Source organism: Coccinella septempunctata, chromosome 2, assembly GCF_907165205.1.
Source record: "Coccinella septempunctata chromosome 2, icCocSept1.1, whole genome shotgun sequence".
NCBI classification, from domain to species: domain Eukaryota; kingdom Metazoa; phylum Arthropoda; class Insecta; order Coleoptera; family Coccinellidae; genus Coccinella; species Coccinella septempunctata.
In genome coordinates this window covers 50,484,211-50,505,473 of record NC_058190.1, presented here as the reverse complement: position 1 = coordinate 50,505,473, position 21,263 = coordinate 50,484,211, and the positions used below count along the sequence as shown (strand labels likewise).

At 35.6% G+C, this 21,263-nt stretch overlaps 1 protein-coding gene across 1 annotated transcript in view; it reads right to left on the bottom strand.

The window, feature by feature from the left end:
• Window positions 1–21,263, bottom strand: part of LOC123307904 (neuropeptide FF receptor 2-like) — a 56,621-nt gene extending 35,358 nt beyond the window's left edge. The window contains exon 1 of the mRNA XM_044890387.1: window positions 21,030–21,263. The gene's annotated coding sequence lies outside the window, so the exon portion shown is untranslated. The remainder of the gene's footprint in view (window positions 1–21,029) is intronic.

Here is a 21,263-nt window from a genome sequence, read left to right as displayed (position 1 = left end):
TAAGTCAAGACTAAGATGTCTAAAACTCTGGTGTATTCACTGATTCGATATTGTTTTTAATTTCGTGGGGATATCGGACCAGTTTCGTTTTTCCCACTGTAGGTAGCGCTGTTTAGAATTTGACAGAGCATTTTCAATTGATATTTGAAAATAATTTGAATACTTTCCTACGACTAACGAATATGTTGTATTTATAAGCGATTATTGGTGTGTGAAAATGTATTAGTTTCGAGAAAGGGGTGTAGAACATTCATTTATTCAACATGTCGTTCAGTAAGTTCAGGTTTCTGTATGGACAATCAAGAACTACAGCTAATAATTCAGTGTTGTTGGAATTTGAGGCAGACAAAATCAGATGAACGAACATTCGGGAAGGATATAGCTAAGTTTTATGGCAACTTCACCAATATTTCAATGAAACTGTATTGGAAATACGTAATGTGAATTGTGAGCATGTATTGAGAATCAGAAAGTGATAAATTCGAGTTTGTTCTTCAAATATTCTTCCTGAGTAGATATAGTGAAAATTCCCTTTCCGTCAACTGAATATATTTGATGTTTGACCAATCAACTGTGTTTTATTAAAATCATATTGAATTACCCCCCTCACGAATTCAAGTTGTCAAACGGAAATTATCTTGAAGAAGAACAGTAAATCCTCCTTCGAACCCTTATTCCATAGTGTTGAAATATTGACAGATTTGTTTTTACAACGAAAATTGAACTGTAAAGCACAAATATTCCTTAACAGCTGACAAAATGGGCCAGTTCATATTTTGAACTCGTTGATCGACATTCGCAAAACGCAGAACAAAATAAAACGAGAGAGTATCATTGGACTTCCTTTGGTAGAAAAAGGACAGAACGAAGCAAATGACATGGTGGCGCCGCCACGAAACTGATCCCATATCCTCGATTTTCCGAATTGTTGATGCTTGCAAAAAGTGACAAGTGCACACACCAGTGTTTTAGACATCTTAGTCAAGACTTCCCAATGGAATTAATTAATTCGGGAAGTAATTTTATATTTATTGATTGTTGAAACCAAGAAGGAAATTTCGAAGTTTCGCAAGACAACGCTATGTACTCAATACCTGTCAATTAGCAGGAATGTATTAATCCATTTTCGCAATCTGTTCAATCAATGGCAAAGTAGAGGACGAGGATCGTAACAGGGACTTCAGTGATTAATGAAAGTAATTAGTGTTTTACTCCATGAAATAACCTCTCTTTCCGTAACGGTGGGTGTACAAACTATTTCAATGGAAACTGCATTCTACATGGAAATTTTGATAGAAACTCTAGTCGATCCGAGCTACAATGGATGAACATCGGCTTCCGGACGTCAGTCCAATGTTCGTGGCTAGATTCTCTGGATTTTATTCAGGCTAAATAAATTTCTCAATTCGACCATGCCATGAAGGGGAAGTGGCATGATTTTGCAATATGAGCGTCCCAATTAAACACGGAAAATGATATTACTAGAGGGTAGACGATGCCGGTTTATTGCAACGTATATAATCCTCTCTTTTTTCTCCCCCTTTATTACCCAGAATCATCCTTGAAAAAATGTGCTCCACTTTTTTATTGCTCCATAAAATTTATCTCACATTGGCTGAATTCATCGATGGGCTGAATTATTTATTTTTTTCGACTTACCTGCTGTCAAAAAGAAAGTCTCACCTTTGAAATTACCAGGTATAGGATGAAACCGTCGCTTTCGCCATTTTGCAACTTTGTTTGAAGGTGCTTGCTCAGATATAATTCTACACTGCGCAAAAAAATTAACGCACATTCTGAAAATCTAAATTTTAATGAAATTTAACTCTACATTGACTTTATAACTTATTTTTTATGTTCTCTCGGGAAGGTTTTGAACGAAACAAGACACATTAAATGGAAGAAAAATTCAGGATTTCACAGAATCTTATGTGAAAGAAGAGAAATGAACAATTTTTAAAATACTGAAATGCTGATAAGTGATTTAATACTTGGTATTTCCACCCCTTGCGTTAATTACAGCTCGGCAACGACGGTTCATACTCAAAATGAGTCATCTTAAAATGTTCTGATCTAATCCTTCCCAGATTTCTCCGAGTTGGATTACCAAGTTATTAAAAGTAGCTGGATGATTTTCTGAACTTCTCAGCCTTCTATTGAGGTTGTCCCAAACCTGCTCAATCGGATTGAGAGCTGGACTTCTTGCTGGCCATTCCATTCGAGAGACTTTATCCTCTTCAAGGTACTCCTGAACGATGCGCGCACGATGGGGTCTGGCATTATCGTCCATAAAAATGAAATTTTCACCAATGTTTGGGGCAAATGGCACTACATGCTCTTCAAGAATGTTCCTTATATACTTATCAGCATTCATAGCTCCATTATCAACGACCACTAGGTCTGTGCGAGCAGTCAAAGATATTCCACCCCATACCATAATCAATCCTCCCCGAAACCAGTAGTATTCAGGAAATTGCACTGAGCATATCTTTCATGTGGACCTCTCCATACAAGGGAACGTCGATCACGATGGTAAAGGCAGAATCCAGACTTATCTGTGACGAGAACTCTTTCCCAATCGGCCTCTTCCCAATGGATATGCTCTCTCGCAAAATCCAAACGTGCCCTTCGATGGGCTGGGGTAAGAGCTGGGCCTCTTGCCGCGATACGAGGCCTTAAATCATATTCTCTGACCCGATTTCTTATTGTCTGAGTGCTAATTTGCACCTCATGAGTTTGCTCAAGCTGAATTTGAAGGAGGCGAGCGGTTGCAAACCGTTGTCTCAACGAAGAAACTCTCAAGTAACGTTCTTAAATGGCAGTTGTTACCCGTGGTCTACCCTGTCCTGGTCTTCGGACATTCATACCTGTCTCCCTGAATCGCTGCAACATTCTGGACACACTTGTATGGGAAACTCCAAACCTTTCTGCAATTCTTGTGTATGTCCACCCTTCTTCTCGCAAAACTACCGCTTGGGCACATTCCTCCTGGGTCAAATTGCGTGTTTCGCGTTGCATAGCGATCGAGTGTAGAAAATGAAACGAAAGAAAAACTATTGATCACTAGAATTGATCGAGAACAACTGATTTCAGAATGGAGCCAATACATTCAAAATCTGATAATATCATCTTTTTTTATTCCTGCTGGAAAAAACATCTGTATTGAAGAAAACCGTTGAAAGTGGATAACATATGCATGCATAATTCTGATAAAAATAATTATCATTGAGAACACCTTCAGTTGTAGAATAAATTTGGGATTTCCATAATGTGCGTTAATTTTTTTGCGCAGTGTATATGAGAAATGAAAAAACTTTTATTCATACACTTATTTGTTCGGTACATACATGCCTGTGATGGATCGCAACTTTTGTCCTGCACAAATTCCAAAGAAACTCTGTTTCAACTATTCTATCAATTAGTGCTCTCTCTGTAGAGGAAATCGAACTTTTAATTTCATAGAATAAGGTTTTGTTGAGTTGAAAAACATGTATTAATGCGCATTATATTCCTGACAGAACCAAACCAGAATCTTATGAAATATTTCACTTGAACATCAATATTAAAACAAAAAAAGGTCTGCTTAAATGAATCAATACTTCGAGAGCATCTCAGGAATTGTTATGGCAAATCTTGACGCCACAATGCCAATATTTTTCTGGACCATAAGGCGTGTCGGAATTTCCGCCTTAACGATAAATATTGTCAATTTTGTGCTTTCTGAGATGAGGACCTCTAGGCATTTTGAATTATGCATTTGAGGCATTGGCTTTTATCGATTATCGACAAAGAGAGATGGGTAAAGACAGGATAGAAGCCAACATCTCCGCTGGTATATGACAGTGTCCTAATTAATATTAATAATAACAATAGAGAACCCGCATAGAGGCTTCGTTATTGCTATTAATTCAAAGGACATGTGAATAGGTGGAAAGATTATAATCCTTCATTGTCGGCCCATTTTTGTTCTGTATTAGATGATGTTTAGTTTTGATAATAACTTTCCGGAATATTGTTTTTCCGGTCATTCATGTACCTATTCCCAATGGGGATTATTGAAAGTTTCCACGAGGATTAAAAACAGTTCATCATCTGACCGAAACTTTCCGCTTAGTTGTTACCACTACTCATTTCCCAGATTGGAAATATTGAAACATGTCAAGTACCCGAAGAAAAAGTTTTTCAGGGAAATACACTACCAGATTCTTTAAAATCTAACTCGGGAGCTTGTACTTCGAAAAACTTGCTTTATCGAACTCTTTTGATCAATCGAGCAATGTTCAATTGCGAGATATTTCCATTTCGATCTAAAAATGGACCATGAAAATATACGGGAGTATTGAAATATTATCCCAGTTTCTTTGGCAGCAAATCGATATGATCCTTTCATATAATATTTATCAATATTTATTGGGCATGAAATCTGTCCAGTTGAACCTTCTCAATTCATGTCATGTGAGACCAAAGTGAGGGGGAAGCTTTCCAAGTTGGCGGAAAGAAAGACCGTTAAAATGACAAGATTAATATCTAAACACCAAGATTTTCCTTCTATTGCTTTCTGAGCAATTTCAAAGGAAATTACGTTCACGTATGACGTCGAAGTTCATTATCCTTTATCGTATTAAACCCTGCGACGTTGAAAATTGAAGGTTACATATGATCCTTTCGTCATAAAATTCACACATATACAATTATGCTCATGAAGTGCGGAGTTTCGAGATGGTGAAATGGATATTGCAGAAGTTCAGGTGTCTTTATTATGTGAGAAAGCAGGGATGTTGCGTGCTGGCAGTGGCGTATCAATGTGGTGTCTAAGTAAATGGTTTATCCAACTTTTATTTGTTCGGGAAAGGGGCTTCTACTGAGAAGCCATCTTCAGCAAAGAGCTGTAGGTATTTCTGAATTAGAGTTGCGGAATTTGGTCCACCATTATCAACTCTTTGGAAACGACGTTGATTGAGCAAAAGGCAACCTTTCTTTCTTTCTGAAACAACTGGAGGTGTTTCGAGATTGGGAAACAAATGAGATTTTTCTGTTAATCCACAATAAGTTGATTGGTGAAGTTAATTTTATTCAGCATAACAGACAGATTAAAATCAGATAACGTGGAAATAACTCATAAGGAGTCAGATATTGAAAAATTGGAGACAAAATTTAATCAGTTCCATCAGGTTCTATGTTGAATCCAGCGGTCTATATTCCTACGCCACTGGTAGTTTAAATGACGCGTTAGGACTAAACCTAAAATATTTCTCCTTGTTTGAAACCATGTTAACGTTAACCGACTAAATTCACGGTGTACCTACGCCAAGAGGAAGTCGAAATACACACCATTTACTTTAAGTGTCGATTTATCCAAACATTTGCTCATGATGTTTGTTCTATCATAATGCCCATTACACTTTCCACAGTTCCCATATTTCATACGAATTTTCCGCATGGAATATTCGTAAATTTCATAACTCGAGATTGAGTCTATGGACAAATACATCCATTGTTCAATTAATCAACAAATAAGGCAGAGATAAATGATATAAATTTTAGGGGTGGCTTTTACTAGGTACCCTTCGCAATCATAGGGGAACAACACCAAATTTTTTTTGCCTAATGGCTCCCATAGAATATCTACTCAATTTAATTTCTATCGGTTTTCTGGTTTCTGAGAAAAAAATTAAAAATTGCTTTTCAGGTGTCATCTTAATGGAGCCGTGTCTGAACAGAGACTGTTCGAAATAAAAAAAATTATATGAAAGACCCACGCAAGGAGTTTCTCTTTGAATTTTTCCTCAACTATTCATATGACTATTTTCCAAGATAAATAAATGTAGCTTGAGCGAAAAATACAAACAACACCACCTGAAACGATATTCTGAAGGATAACTTCCTATTTTGTTCCCATAAATTCTCAGATCTCACGTATATTTCAGCCATTCATCTACCAAAGTCTCATAGAATCATCCCAGTTTTCGGAAGTCGAAAGTCTGAACTTTTCTATGGAAAGATATTCATCGAAATTCAATAGGGGAAGTGAAAACGAAGTTGTTTTTCCTGAAATATATTTCTCGGGATTGATGGTTGCCTTTGTTCTGTACGTCATTAAGGGTGTGTTTTTGACGTTGTTGAATTGGGAAAGTTAGATAATTTATGTCTTCGCATCTGATCGATAATTCTTTGTGGAGCATCTCTATAGTTGGAAAAAGTATAATGATACTTCTGTTATCGAAAGGCGCATTATGAATTTTATTTGTTTCTCATTTGTGAACGTCAGTTTCCAAAAACACAATATTAATCAAGAAAGTTTATTTCATCAAGTCACTAACTTGTTAAAACTGACAGTTAACTTGCAAAATTTTTACAAGTTAGTAGTATTATTTACATTAGAAAATTTTGTTTTATCGTCATATATGTTGAAAATCATGGTAAAATTGTTATTTCCAGTAACACAGATTTTTGATGATGAAAGAGTTGATACTGATGATGATGAACCATCTGTTGACTCGCAATTTCGGTGCTCTTCCACCCTCCTGCACGCTTTAGTGCTAAAATATCTCCACCCGAATCCGCAACCATAGTGGCTCCAGTTCTGCGAAAAGAGTGGCCGGTGTATAACTCTGGGTCTTTTAAACCTAAATATTTCGCTATTTGCTTTGGGACACCACCAATAGTGTGCTGGCCAGCATTAAGGGAAATGCACTTTCCATGTCGGTATGTCAAAAAAATCTTAGGCTTTCTGTTCCAGGAGGCCGAAGATTTACATATTTTCTGTATAACATGCAGGGCTTGAAGCTGCAGCCATCATCGATTATGGTGAATCTTCTTATTGTTAAATTTTTTGTTTGCCGCAATGTCACAATAACGTATTCTCCCATATCTTCTGCATCATTCATGTTTAAGGAGAGAATTTCGTCACATCGACAATTTTCGCCAGCAACCACTGGTCATCAGGAGCATGTAAAAGAAATTGTTCAGCCTCTTCTTTACTTAATACCTTGGTCTTTTTTGGCGTATAACGCCCATTTTTTCGTTTCAGAAACGCTATTACCTTTTGAAATCTGCAAATGACAACTAAACGTCATATTTTTCAATAAATTTTTTGAGGAAAACAAACCTGCGAACAGGGGCATTTTCTTTCATTTCCAAGCAGCTTTTCAGCATAGACCATTTTGCCCATAAAGTATTAGGGCTGAATCTAGCTGATAGTTGATTCAAGTAGACCAACAAAACATCTTCAGTTACCCCAATCACACTATTTTTGTTTTGCCACTTTTTGAAGTCGTCGTATTCTCGCTCGTACCTTGATGCTGATTTTGCAGGTAATAAACTTGAAGCTTCACTGCTGGCTGCCTAAATAATTTCTTTTGGTATATTCATTTTCTCTTTCGCCACAACAAATGTGAAGAAAAATAAACAGACACGTTCATGGCAACGCTTCCATAGCTTACGACACTTGCGACAAATTATTGAGATTTTTTTGGAATTTATCTAACCTTTTTACAAATGAGAAACAAATAAAATATAAAACAATACACGCAAAGTAACGGGTTTTACTGGCTCAAGGAGGTAACTGACTCGGCTGCGGCTCGTCAGTTATATCCTCCATTCGCCAGTAAAAACCCTCTTACCTTGCTAGTAATGTTATATACTATAGCTATTTCCAAAGTCATTTTTCAGCCCTGCTGTCTTTTTGTCAGTTTATACTTCTCAACACCACTCTGAACAAGAAAGATAAATATGGAGCAATAGGAGTATGACCATATCAAAGTTCTAACTCAATTGTTTCATTGTGGTCTATACCATAAGAGATTTAATGATTCGATAGGTCACTAATTGAAATTGTAACCGAATCTTCATCGAGCTAGAATCGAAATATGTTTCCACATTGTCCTCTAAAATAATCAGAATTGAACTGATTCTGAAAATGAAATTTCAACCTGAAACAAAGCTGGAGGACCCATCCACCAAAATTGGATGATAGACATCAAGCATCAAGATGGTAACGACAAACTCAAGGACTCGCCTGCGAATAATGCTTTTCTTCGATCACTCTTCTCTAAGGAGCCCTCTTCTTATCGTTGATTGAAATTGTAGCACCACAAAGCGCAGATGGATTGGACGCTTTTCACTTGGAGAATGTAGCAATAGAAAAATCCCGATAAGAGATTGATTTGAAAAACGGATAGAGGAGATGAACAAACAGTGACCAACTGTTGCTGACATAACTTATGTCCGCTGCTTTTTCACAACCCATCATTTCTTTGTCCTTGAATTCTTCTTCCTTGGGAAACGAGCCAACTTTTATGTCTTTGTTTTGTTTCGTCACCTTACTCTGACGACTAGTAATTAACTTTATTGATGATGGCGTATGAACTTGCTGCTTTTTATTATATTTGTTCGAGTTGTTTAAACACACCTGATTATATTTGTATGACTCTCAAGGATTAGCGGATATATAAACTGGCACAATCATGATATATTGCTAATCATATAGACTGGATAATATGGTTATGATATAATATTTTGATGAACTTTTTTCCAATAATTCAGACCCATCAGTTGCACTCCAAGATAAAAAAATAAAACTGGCACACAATCAGTGCGTGCATCTGTAAATCATCTTCGGAGTTGGGAACAAATGCCTTTATAATTCAGCTTAACTACCACAGCTTCTAGGCGTTGTCAGACGCCACCCTTATACTGGAAAAAAACAACCATCACAAGAATAGTTTCAAAAGGATGAAGAAGTTTATAAGACTTCTAAAGAAAACAATCAATTCTTCGATATTTTTCTAATCGGTACTAAGATGCACTGAAATATTCTTCTACTGTTTTTGAAGCTTTTTTTTTTTAGGCTCAATCTGTATTATTTCTATAACTGAAGAACGTAAATTGCCCATACATTTCTTCTCTATTGATTGAAATGTATCATGCATTCATCATCTATAATATTCTTGACAAACTTTTGGATTAATTCTGAAAATCTCCCCCATGAGTTGTATCTCCCCTTTGAAGTAATAATAAAATAATTTTTTCGAACATCGTCTACACTTGGATTGAGATCATCCTCTATCCTTAAATCTCATCTCGATAGAATTAATATTCATCGATGAACAAGTGAAAATCAAGCATTTTCCAGTTACCAAATATTTGACAACCGATAACGTTAGGGCTCGCCTGATATTAAAAAAAAATGTACTGGATTAGAACCACTTATTGAGAGACCAATCAATAATTCTTCTTCAATAAGGAGAGAGGTTTCATACTTGGATGGCTGATGTAGACACACAAAAAAATATCCCTTGAATTTTAAACGGATTATTGGAAAATTTATTTTCGAGTTTGACTCAACATCCTCAACATTGTGATATTTTCATCACTTATGACAGAGGGATTGAATCAGTTTCAGTCAGGATAGTTCGATGAACCACGAAAGGAGCTGTGGGGGAATTGCAGAAAACATAATAATACATGTCATCGATAGCCTCGTTTCCGAAGGTTTGATGTGGTGATAAAAGTTTTATAATGATTGAGATTTTTATTCTTGTATGCTGAAGTACCATAGATAGATTCATCCATTTTTGGGAGGATATGATTCTTGGTTCTTTCCAATCCAAAATCCAACTATTATCTATGATTGATTAAGGAAAAAACATGCTCGATAGAAAATACAATAATCCGTATTTCTTGAGAGAAAGTAAACTGTCGATTCTTGATTCATGACACTACACAACTATATTTTGTGCATTGATCGTTTAAACAGAGTAGGAAGAAAATGGTGAAGAGAAAAAATGTTTTCATCAAAGGTAATCAGGAATATTCTGTTTTATAATATAAGTCAAAGACTCTCCCTCTATATGTGTTCTTGGTTTGTTTACTATATTTGAACCACTGTTTTCCTGAGAATAAGAATACTCGAAGTTGTATACTTACTGACAGATTCTGCAAATAACCCATTGAAGAACATGTTTCATTCAAATTCGATTTAAAATCTACAATTCAAATTGAGTTCGCCCTCTAGTTCGAATAATCGATTCAACCTCTACATTTCCATTTCCAAATATTCGTCCTACCACAAAGTCCTGGCCACTACAAGAGAATTGTTTCCTATTTCTTGTCGACTAGTTTTTCGAGAGGAAGAAATATTTTAATTACATTCTGAAGTTCTGAAGCTGAAAATAATTCTTCGAAATCGTGGTGCCTAAACTGATTGATTTCACCCATAAATACAAATCGAAAACTGATGGAAAACGGAGGAATCCTCTCAACGATTTTCGCCCATAATAAAATTAATTCCCAACTTCTTTCCAATCTTCACTCTGACCCTTTGTCTATTCCAACTGAACAATGGAGTTCAACAAATTAAGTTGTAAGTCTCTTTGGCGAAATGTTGAGAGGTTGGCTTGTTGATTTGTCTCTGCACGAACAACTTCGCCTTAAACCTCGACTCATTGGATCTGTAGGATTTCCACGGGTGGAGATTGAGCAATCACAAAAGTTGGGCCCAGTGCCGTAGGTACATATTGGACCTGGAATTTGAATATGCGAATTCTGACTTCATGATTGTTGATTCAACATAAGTCCACACATTTCTGGATTCACTGCGATACGCGGAGAATCATCTCCTTGTAATTTTCACAAATTCAGGTGGAACATTCTGAGTCTCAAGGGTAAAAACCAACCAATCCTCAGTGTTCTCAAATTCTTCGCCTAAGTCTAAAAAGATTGAATCAAGGATTAAACTCTTTGACTGGAATATATCCAAGTGAGGGTTATCAGGGAAGGATTGAGTTAGATTGAATGCTCGGAAATTTTCATTATCGTACCTACTGTTGTGAAGAAATTTCCACTATTCGCTTGATGAAACTCCCACTAACAAATCGTCAAACAGCACTTTATGCCCAGAGATTGAGCCATTCTGGGAGCCGAAAACACAAACGGTGAGGATGAAAGTGTCCTTTTACAAAGTTGACTCCATTTTGCTCCGAAATCCAGCCAAATAATGGGAAAATTTGTTGGAAAATATTGAAAAGTGCTTTGAATAATCGCAATGGCGATGTATTTCCTCATATTATATGTCAAATGTACGATAAACAAAATCGGAATTCGGTATCGAGTTAATGCTTCGTTATTCAAAGTTCCATGTGAAGGGGCAGCCTTCACATGGGTGAATATTTAGGTTCATTGGACTACAGGGGGTTATTCAACTCTTTTTTCGAATGAACTTTCGGTCCATTGCTTCAATTTAAAAAAAATCTGAGGTATATAACTCAATTAACCGATTTGATTTGAAAAAATCTGCTGCTGAGGTGCATCAACGTTTGTATAAGTTTATAGAAAGGATACTTCAACTTTAACTAATTTAACCTAAATGAAATCACAATATCATTTGTTTTTTATGCACAAATTTCAACAGTTTGAATAATATTTCTAGTCAACGGCATGGAACAGAAGGAAATACCAGTGACTTCAGAAGATTACACTTTTTAATCCTTATAACACCACGACAAATATTTGCTTGCAAGTACATCTGACAGGTGGAGCAATTTATCAGATGAAATATTCACTTCCCTTTGCTACCTGACATGGAAAACGGAATGTTATTGACGTCATAATCATCATTGGGGCAAACCCAATGTCTTTTCTGTGTAGGTATGAAGGCTCATTTAGGTGAGCTTTAGATGTTTGCATGACCGAGTGGATAATCCTTTAACGTGTGTACCAGGAACTGTCTGTTGGTACAGTTTGCTGAATGTATTGCAGCAATATTGGTGATCATAAAGCAGTATGCCTCGTCTAGTTACAGTTACCTGTAAGTAATTCCGTTGACAATAAGGAAACTTTCATAATATCTGTATTTCGCAGTATCCCGTCCAACTCTAATATTAATTTCAATACGCAGGATGACCTTTCGGACCCATTAAGTTTTGTTTGAAACGTTCATTTATGTCTGAAGGGATAGTGCACCCTATATTGTTGCGTACAGACTGTAGATAAGGTGGGTAAATACATGCTTTCAAAAGTCAAATATTCTGGTCAGAAATTCTCATATTCCTGGCGAAGACGCATCCAACAAATTCAAAATAATGAAAATATCTTCAGCCGTTCTTGATCTATAATTGGTATAATTAAATCGAATTAGGTTTACATTTTAATGAAAAAAGAAGGTTGTTTTGAAGCGATAAGCGACATTATAGAGTATAATTAAGGCTCTATCATAGACAACATTCTTGCCTTTGCGAAAGCCAAAAATATACATTTATCAATACAAGATTTTGACACGTACGAATTAATCAACCGTAGATTCTTGAGGTCAAAAAAAACACTAGTTTCTCCTATACCACATCTAATATGTATGCCCTAATGTTAAGCTTTTCGATGACTATATTGCTCTATAAATTTGGATAGAGTGAAAGAACTGGGAGGTTAAAAGCCATCATCGAGACAATTAGGTCGATTTGTAAATAGATCGTATTACATTTGTTGATTCGGTCAAAGAGAATATTTAATTATTCAGCTATGCATTACTGGAAATGGTTTGTGGACTGTCCGTTCTATCAGGTACACTAGAGGTTTATTATCGTGGGTCTATATTCACTTATACGATTTACTGGTAATAAGAGAATCAGAATCAAAGGTAAATTTTGGGATGACCCTCCTTCAGAGCATTCACTAATTACTTAAAGTTATCCAAACTGACATGCACATCTCGAAAATTACGAACTGTGCGAGTGACACTAATTAATGCGAGAGAGACTCAACATCCACCCCCAGATCAGTTATGAAATAAAATGAATGGTACAGATCTTATCGCTTTATCATTACTATAGGTACATTGAAGAGGAGGGTCCTCCATCTCAGTATCCGTATTAGGGATCATTAAACGAATATTCCGAATACTATACTAGTGGGTCGAGTTCCAATTTGATTTTCAAAATCGTGAGCTATTTGCGAAAGAAAAGAAGCGACAATAAGGATTGATTTTTCACCCCGTAATTTAATTTGAGCTTCAGATTGAAATTGGCGTTCCACGATACCGAATATTTAGGATCATAATTCGATGGCTAAACGAAATTCTTGCAAGGTAAAAAAATGGGGCGGTATTTTCCCAACGTATTTTCGAGCGGATTTTGCTCGAGGAGAATTATGTAAACCCATAAATTCAGTGGATATGGAAATATTACCTACCGTATGAAAAGTATACAACTACCAACCTGAAAATCATTCCGCTGAATTGCGAGAAGTTGATGTTTATATAGGATCGTGAATAAACAGAATTGGGCTATTTCAAGTGACGAATGCGTTTTTCAAGTGGAGAAAATGCAGGCGTGTAGGTGACTGTTAGCTACATATTTCTGGCAGGAGATATGTATTGTTGAATTGAATTGTGCTGAAAATACCCGAGAAATCAAGGTAAAAGATATTAAGTACAGAGTGTCAGGAATAAGATGGAAAACATTTTCATGGAAGTAAGGAGATCATAAAATACCATATGCAAGTATTTATGAGTACTTTACTCCATTCACATTTATTTTAGTAGTCGGTTGGTCATGAAATAGTTTTTGTAACTAGAACAGAGTAAGGTTGGCACTCATGAAAAGTCGTTAATGTGATAACGCCGTTGCCACAACTAATATCAATTTTTATTACGAAAATGCCGAAAGTGATTGAAAAAAGAGACAGGGTTTCAGGAAGTGCTATTTAGAATTCAGGTCCGCTCATTCAAATTGTTATACCCTGATTGCCCTGATATTCTATAATCCACAATATGTCAGACGGAAGCGAACATATTCAATGAAAAAAAAATTATATTTTGTTTGATCTGAATCTAAAAGAATTATATTTCAGCTGAATATTTCCACAATCAGAAAGATTGTGAATGAAAAAGATGACAAAGAATTTCCTTCAATTGGGAGACCCAAAAAAGTGGTGGCATTTGAGAATGTTTGAGTGAATTAATGCGAAAAGTTTACTACAGGATTTTCGATGAATGTCATCGTAGAATAAGTTCCCGAAAATTGATTTTTCTATTTTTCATTTGACTTGTCCTATACATTGTAATTGTCTCAAGGTACCAATAAATACCTAATTATTATATCAATGCATTAAGATGAACAGCCACAAATACGCGTCAGTTGTCCTGCTAATTGTTTATTCATGAGAAATTTTTGTTCAAAGGTGAAGTTCATTTTGATTAAAACTTCCTTTAATTCCTTTTACTTATATTGATGTAAGATGATTTTTGTTGAAGAATTCAACATTCTTGTAATTATCTGTTAATTCCTTCCGGAGATACCCATTCCCAACCACTGCATCATATGCATTTCATCTCCGGGTTAATATTTTTGAAAACTACAACTGATGTAACGTATTCAAACTTTAGCCAAAGAAGATAACGAACATTAACTCTCCTCAAGTTAGTGCATATTATGATATTACACTGATCTCTTGTATTTTCCATGCAAATAACTGGATTTGGTATGCCTTCAATCAGTTTGTATAAACTTCAATTATGTTCGTCATAGATTTTCCGAAGAAATTCGACATTGTGATAAAATACGTAATAACAGAAACTTTTACGTAGAACGGCAACATAGCGTTGATTTAAAATCCAAAAATGTTTTGACAAGCTTCATAACCCCACAATTTCGTACTATACAGAGTGAAATGTGTCAAATTTCCATGGCCAACCGAGTGCTAAAATAAAAGTTGATGGAGTATAGAATTCAATATTTTTTAATCTGAAGGGAAATTAAAACCCAACAACATCTCCTGAACTAATTTACCGATTTAGCAGATATTTGAAGGGCCATCCATTCTAAGTCATTTTGAGCTATGCTCTTAGTATTATTTATTGTTCCCTATCAACCTAGGCTCATTCCGAATTTCGTCACACACAGTCTGAATTTTTTGCAGGAGTAATTTTGCTCTCCACAGGAATCAAGTCAGGAGATCTAGCAGGTCAAGGCACTGTTAGATTCGAATGAAATATTTGAAATTTGGGATGTAGTTTTGTCGTATTTATCGTAGAAATTGTGGTGTTCTTGCCTGAGCGCTCCTGAAAACTTATATAAATTCGATGCACCGCCTGTAATAAAATATTCGTCATGACAAACGATTCAATCCCATATCGTCATGCGAGGAACGAATTCTCGTACGTTCTGTCATAGAAAAACCTCGAAGGAAAATGGAGAGGGTTCTTTCTTCCGTCCAACGATAAATGAATATCACGAAGGAAGCCGAGATATATAGCAAAAACGAATTTGAAATTTCGTGCGGAATCCGCAAAGTATCAAAGGTTATCCTTTCGGCTCATTTTTCCTCGGTACTCTGCGATAAATCTAATTTATCCCAATTTATCATACACACGCGGGGTAAACTCGTGAATGAGAGGCTTCACCAGCTCCTGGAGCATCGATTCTCATTTAAACAGGGCAATTTGGTAAGAATTTTGTTGAAACTCGATTAGGCAACCGCAGTGTGGGGTTGCAAAAAAGTGAAAATGTGGAGGGCCTAATTGGGAACTCCCAACCTAACTGAATTGTGCGTTTTCGGATGAAATTTGGAGGGGATGAAAGATTTCTGTCAGGTTCCATCAATAGAAATTCTGCTCCTACGTCAGGATTATTTGAGAAATCGATTATAAAATCTTTAAAGGTACTGCGAAAATCCATATTATACAGGGCGAGTCTTGGACTCGTAAAAATATTTCAACAGTATATTTTTGAGGTCAAAAGAAACAATTTTTTCCTTCGCCATTTTTTCCGAATCGGCTTGGTTTGAAAGATACAGGCTGTTGAATACCCATAAAAAATGTTATTGTAGTTCTATCTCACAAACGGTTTTATCGAATGAAATGAATCTCGGAATATAGTTTTTCTATGAGGGGTGGCACAGCTCATTATGAGAACTTAAAATGGCTATAACTCTTTTTTTTTGACCTAGAACATCTGCTGTTAAAATATTTGTACGAGTCAAAGTATATATTGTATATCGTCAAAGAAAGAGATTTCATTAATTTTTCTCATTGAAGCAGTGAAGCCCAATTGTTTGTCTGCTGTAAAGAACTCCTAAATCCATCGAAAATATCCGTTCATTTCACTTCCTATCACCCTAAAATTAGAAAAATTGCTCATAAAATTAAAATATTTACTCTACTTCCACGTATCTCTGAGAACAGTTGATTAATTTATGAATATGGCAATATTTAATGTTTTGTTTACTGTTGTATGATTTGTAGAGTGTCCATGTTCTCCGACTCATTGAAAAAACATCATCAAAGAAACGAGTTTGTCAATTCTATTTTCGATTTTACTCAGATTCCACTTAGGAGTTCCATTTTCTTCGGTGAAGTTAAGAATTCGCGGAATAATGATACGATTAAGCATCTCTATATTCGAAAAATAAACTTTCTCATCATTTGGAATCTCTCAGGTGAAGGCATCGCATGAAATCGATATTAGCAATTTCCCTAGAAGCAAAACAAGACGCAACTAAAAAGAACAAAACGATCTCCGAAGATTACCTTAATAACATTCCGAACTTCAAGGAGTTCTTTTCGAGGTTTCAGCATCAGAATCTTGTCGTTTATTGAAGATCCAACTTCGAAATGGAAATTTTCTTGGGGCATTGAGGAACTTTAAGGTGACATAATTTTTTTTTACTCGACGAATTAGCGAGATTTAGTTTAGAATGGAGATTACGCGGAACTCCAGGCAAATACTAACAAGAAAAGTTACTCAGAAATTCATTTTGATTCATTTTTCCACTCGAAAATATTTGGTAGGAAAGAATTTGGTGTAAACAGGGTCGAATTGTAGGTTGTGATGGCTTTTTTGTTGGCTTCACCCATATGAAATCTTTCATCCCTCAAGTTTCCTCGTGATAAACTTTGGAGTAAATTCTAATTGATAAAATTTGTGCAGAACAATACAATCTCGTAAACTGAGATTCCCATCAGATGAACTTATAATGAATTTCATATATCCAAGTTCCAACATATCTATAGAATAAAATTGTTTTGCTCAATATTCTAACCAACATAATTTCGATATTCCACATAGTTTGGGGGCTATCATTAAATAAGATAATGCCGCACAATCGAATGAAGCCAAAGGTTCATTAAATATGATGCCCAGGGTAATAAAAATAGGGGGTATACGGTATACGTGGAGAATCAAGTGCCTGAGACTGATGAAAGTGAGAACGCACAACACCTAAAATCTTCCACCGCGCCCTCATTAAAGTTGTTCTGGTCGCACAATTTTGTTTTTGTTTGGGGAGTAATGGCAGAACCTCCAGAAAAAAGTTTATTGGAGTCTGGGCTTATTACGTACGAATCTTCGTGTTTTTTTTTGGAAGAATGGTTTCACTATGAGTTGTTTTTGCGAGGATGAATTGCTCGAAGTTCTCAAATAATGGAAAAAAATTGTTTTTGGAATATTTCTTCAGAATTCTTGACTGATAATTGGTTCAATACAGATAGATTGTCTACAATTAGCAATGAATCAGTGAAATGATTTATCGCAGAAAATTTTATAATGAATAGTAATCGAAATAACATGAATAAGCATGTTGAGAAGATCAAATGCTTTTGTTGAGTTATCTAGAATATCTGTCATACATAAGTTCTTTAAGAAAAAATTTGGATATTTCAAGTTGTTTTTATCATATTCCTTTTTGAATTTATTAAGCGCTTCATTTGGACCATTCCTGATTTTTGAATCAAATCTTGAATAAGTATTTTCGAAAGAAGAGATTTTTAGATGCGTTTATATCATTTCTTCATCTACCGGTAGATTCGGGTTACTTTTGACAGTCCTGCAACTTGGGACAATTACCCCCCTACCAGATTTTTTTGTTTCATACCATTTATGAGTGAAGGAACAAACTTATAAGATTGTGTAGCGTCTTTTCCGTTAGTTTAACAATTATTTCCTATTGAGTTTGCTGTGACCAAAGCGTTTGAATTGACAGGAAAAATTAACAAATTCAGGAGAGTAAAGGCGCGTTTTTTATTGCCCTTATACTTTCTAGTGTCCAGTACATGTGTTTCACTTTGTGCATGTGTAATTTTTTTTTCTGGATACGTGGGATATTGGGATATTAGATATGTCATGAAACAAGGTTGTTTACAAATCAAACGGCAACACGGATCTCATTAGGTAATTTATTTTGTTGTTTCATAGGGTGACTTGGGACAATGCCGAATAGATACAAGCGGCTCATTGGCAGCAGGAAATATGCCGATTTTTCGCATACGTTATTTCCACAAAGAAATCACCAAAGAATGAAAGAAATCAAAGTTCCCTTGTTTTGTTTGGTTTTTTTACATTTTAGTTGCAATATATTTACTTTCGCTGTAATGGGGGTTTATCATTTGATTTCTTTACCGAATTTCAACTATACAATCCCAAATTCTAATTTTCGAAAACTACACACCGTCCCAAGTGACCTATTTCATTTGAGAGTTGAGAAATCAATAGATTAACTTGTGTCCCAAGCCTCTCAAATCGGTGGGTAACTTGGGACAAGTGTATTTTATTTTTTTCAAATTTATATCTGAATTCTGAAGCATGGTATACATCCTAGTCAATAGTCTGAGTCATAAAGCATATTCGAACCTATTTCTCAGATAAAAATATGTCACTGTTTTGGAAATATGATAAGTTGAATTCAACAATCGTCCCAAGTCACGCGAATCTACGGTACTGTAAATTCTTCCATACCATTTTTTCATTTGAAAGTTTAAGGAATGATCCATCATGGATAAAGGAAAAAGAAAAACATTCGTTTCATCACTCGGAATAATTTTACCTTCTCGTTAAATAGACAGTTAACTTTTCCGTCACAAATCCGACAAAACTTTTCCATTTCACCTTCAACCCTCCGAAATTCTACGGCATTATTCAACAAGATACGTTCCCGACGTTTATCTGAAACTCCAATACAGATTTTTTGCACAATCGGCAGTCGAAAAGTTTCCAAGTGATTCTAAAATCCGTAATTGACTCCAATTCCAATTAATAGTCAGAAGTTCGTACCTGAAGTGTTAAACGTGCATTAAGATTCTCTCACCCGTCTTATTTCATTATACCAAGAATTATTTTCTCGCTGCTAAGGAGACAAAACGAAAGCCTATTAGGGACGTTCTTCCTGTTCCTTTTTTTCCTCAACGGAGATGATTTTTCGTCTAAATCGTCATCCTGTGAACGAATCACTTTAATTTATGTCCAGATGGATCTCGATTTATTGAATTGAAGTCAATAGGTAAGTTCAGTCAGTAGAATAAGAAGAACCTATTTTTTACTGTCAGAAATGTCAGAGATTAAGTTCTATTTTCTTTCGAGACAGATCAAAAAATTGGTTTTTTGTTGACCTCAACTCTATCTACTCATTTCCTAGCAAAAAGTCGACTATTTACGAAGACAGACTTTTTTTGTTCGCTAACTACGAGGATGTATTGATATCTAGTTAGCCTAGACCAGTTCCACGCATAAAAAAAATATTGCGTTACCATAGAAACGAATAATAACTCATTAAAAGTGTTAGTGTGAAGTTTGAGGTCAAAAAAGTAAATCAGAGTTACGCAATAAGTTCAAAAAAAAAAGATGTCCACCGAAATTGTGAATGTTGACCAAAAGCGTGCAAGGGTAGAAGCATCGCGTTCGATCTGTGCTCGATTTGAAAACGATGTAGACCGAACAATCGATGGAATGGCGACACTCTGGTTCTCGAAGACCTAAGAAGTTTCGTGTCCAAAAATCTGCTGGAAAAGTCCTTGCTTCAGTTTTTTGGGATTGCCATGGTGTAATCATGATTGATTTTTTGGATAAGGGTAGAACAATAACCGGAGATTACTATTAAAGGGAAAAGACGCGGAAAGCTATCCAAAGGTGTTTTGTTTTTGCAGGACAACACCCCTGCACACAAATCTCATGTTGCCATTCAAAAAATTCGTGATTTAGGGTTTGAATTACTAGAACACCCCCCTTATTCACCAGATTTGGCTCTATCCGACTACCATCGCTTTCCTCAACTGAAAGAAGTTTAAAAGGTCGTAAATTTCCTTCCAACGAGGAGGTTATAAAAGTTGGGGGGTCTGGTTTGCAGAGCAAGAAGAAACATTTTTCTTGAAAGGACTAGAGACGTTGCAGGTTCGCTGTAATATATGTTTCCAATTAAGAGGAGGATATGTTGAGTAATAAAATATTTTGATATTGAAATTTTGTTTGGTTCTATAGTAGGCTAAGAATTTTTCAATATATCCTGGTATATTCGCCCGCTGTCATCAATAAAAACATAAGTGCCTGTGATAATAACTAAACTTACCAAATAATATACATACTATAGAAAAAATTTTGAACTCAAAATCACTAGTGTCTTTTTCAAGAGCTACACTTACAGAAAAATACAGAGCAGTTGAAAATAATGCCCAAAATCCATATCCTCGGTATTTTATAGTTTTTGAAAAATGTTCTTACTGGTTAATTTTTAATTCCAAGTACGCGACTTATAATATATAGAAAATTATTATAATTTAAAAAAGGGAGATGTTGAAATATGATATATGACTTCTGTGCGTTACTTTTTACTCACTCTGTATATAAAACAGAGGTAATAGAAGTAGAAGGTACTATATTTATGGGTTTTTGAAAAATAGTGAAAAAATTGTTAAGAAGGTAATTGTGTGATTATAAATCTGAAGATGGTACCTAATTAATTTTCAACATTTTTTCTGAACAAAGTGTTCGGTTCGCAGTATAGTATTTCAAGAATCGGAATGACACTTTCTAAAACATCTAACTCAAGTTTTTCTCAATTCGCTCAATTTTTCAATAGACGTTTGTATGTTCGGATGCGACGATTATCCAAAAACAATACTTTTTGAGTAGTTCACAGCAATTCGATTGTCTACAAAAAATATAACATATGAATGACATTTACAAACTGTCACAATGAGTATTTGTGAAAATGAAAAATTAAGAAAATTTACGTTTTCTAAGATTCTTCACAACAAGTATACGAATGCTCACCCAAGTGAATCTTGATGTGCTTAACTGATTTTTTTCCTACGACAGCTCAAGACCAATCTGAAGCACTCTTGGTCCAGAAATCGGATATCTTTCACGAAAATCTTAATCGCAATAGGATATGATGCCTCGCAACATCGCTTCACGCGCCTGTTGCTCTGTGCATTTTTCCTAGTCCGTCTAGATGGCGGAAACGCGGGCGAATCACTGAAAGCTGAAACCGATTTTCAGGCAAGA